General features: G+C 32.0%; 1 long non-coding RNA gene across 1 annotated transcript in view; it reads right to left on the bottom strand.

The window, feature by feature from the left end:
- Nucleotides 1-1,737: 1,737 nt before the first annotated feature.
- LOC111086486 overlaps nucleotides 1,738-1,815 on the bottom strand; it is a 21,794-nt gene continuing 21,716 nt past the window's right edge. Inside the window, exon 3 of the long non-coding RNA XR_002611200.1 lies at nucleotides 1,738-1,810. This is a non-coding gene — a long non-coding RNA (uncharacterized LOC111086486). The remainder of the gene's footprint in view (nucleotides 1,811-1,815) is intronic.

Genomic DNA, 1,815 nt, shown 5'->3' with positions numbered 1-1,815 from the left:
GGTCTACAAGAAATGACACGTTTTTCTTTCACATTTTATGAATGACGTTTATTATTACAGAATATACTTTACAACCAATATAAAATATACATTCAATATACTTTAAGTCTAACTTAATTAATGGGGAATGTATGTCACTGAATACAATAGTCTTGAAAAAGGAATTTATCTATTCTTTCACTTTACATAACGATATAAAACACAAGATGTACATTCATGACATTTTCTTTATCATAGTTTAACTGCTAAATTAGGGATGAAAAGCGAAGAAAGCCCTGTGTAGATTTGCGCGAAATTAAAACAACAACAACAACAAACTTATCTACCAGGTCTCATGCCAGACAGAGTAGTTATAACTAATCTTTTCTCCGTGACTCGCAATATTTAAGTTCAAGAACAAAGCATCATAACCGCCCAGGATCCATGAAACAGAATATTAGAATAGAAATAAATAAATAATTTTCGGGAAATTACATTAAACAGAATAGTTAAAGAATTTTGGCGCATGAAAAGATAATAGAATTGAAAATTTTAATCTCAATATGTAATTTTGCAGTGGGGTGACTATAGAAGTAATTAAGATAATGGACACGTTTGACTGGTACATTGAGGCCTCAGTGAATCATGAGCGGACCTTAGAAGCAGTGGGGTGACTATAGAAGTAATTAAGATAATGGACACGTTTGACTGGTACATTGAGGCCTCAGTGAATCATGAGCGGACCTTAGAATCGTGCAGCGGAGCGTCAGTAGTTTATGCTCAAACCATTTACCCACTTTCTCTAAATTCACAAACTTGTTGTGATTATATAAATATACATACCACATTTTACAGCGTAAAAATAAGTAATTTATCATAGTAGGTAAAGGATGTACTAATAATTTAGATGTTCTTAAAACTTTCATGGTTCATGGTATTAAAATTTCATTACAACATATACCGGTACACAATGAATCTATGCATAATATTACTCATTTATAATTGAAGGAAGGTTAACGCAGAACCAAAGAAATTTTAACATTTTCTACTGAAAGAGCTCTTTTACTTATTTCAAAAATATCCTTCGAACGTGATAAAGGTACACAAGAAGGAAACAACCAAAGAAATTCTGTTCTCTAATGTCACGCTCCCAGAAAAGTAGTATAATACCAGTTTTAATCCGTACACTTGTGTCACAATATTCTGAGGATGTGCACCTGGGTATTATATTTTAGATTTGACTAAAAAAGAATTTGGCCAGTCTTTTTTCCTCTAGTTTTGACATATATATATATTTTGATTTATTATGTAAACACACCACAGAAATTTATTAATTTAGCAAAATCACCACTCTTGTTTGAACATTATTGTAGAAGCAACCTACAAATAATTCCCCTCAACTGAACATAACTTATTGGCGTAATAAAAGACATATATATTTTGGTTTATTATGGCAACACACCATAGAAATTTATTAATTTAGCAAAATCACCACTCTGGTTTGAACATTATTGTAGAAGCAAACTACAAATAATTCCCCTCAATTGAACATAACTTATTGGCATAATAAAAGAGCCTGTTTGTGTGTGTGTGTGTCACCGCCATAGCTCTAGGAGGAAATAACCTAAAGATCTGAAACTTTTCACCCATACTAAGGGAATTTTGAGGGTGCGCATCTGTGTATTATTTTTTAGTTTGTATCCTATAGTTTTGCCCTATAGCCCTTAAGCCCCATAATTCTGCTTCCCGAAGGTCTATAGAAAAGTATTATATAGTTTTCTAATTTTCACTTACTGACTGAACATTATGTGGATGTTTTCTGCCAAAAAATCTTAT

Source organism: Limulus polyphemus, unplaced genomic scaffold (genome assembly GCF_000517525.1).
Source record: "Limulus polyphemus unplaced genomic scaffold, Limulus_polyphemus-2.1.2 Scaffold1139, whole genome shotgun sequence".
NCBI lineage: Eukaryota > Metazoa > Arthropoda > Merostomata > Xiphosura > Limulidae > Limulus > Limulus polyphemus.
Note: the sequence above shows the minus strand (reverse complement) of the source record. Positions and strands in the feature narration are given on the sequence as shown.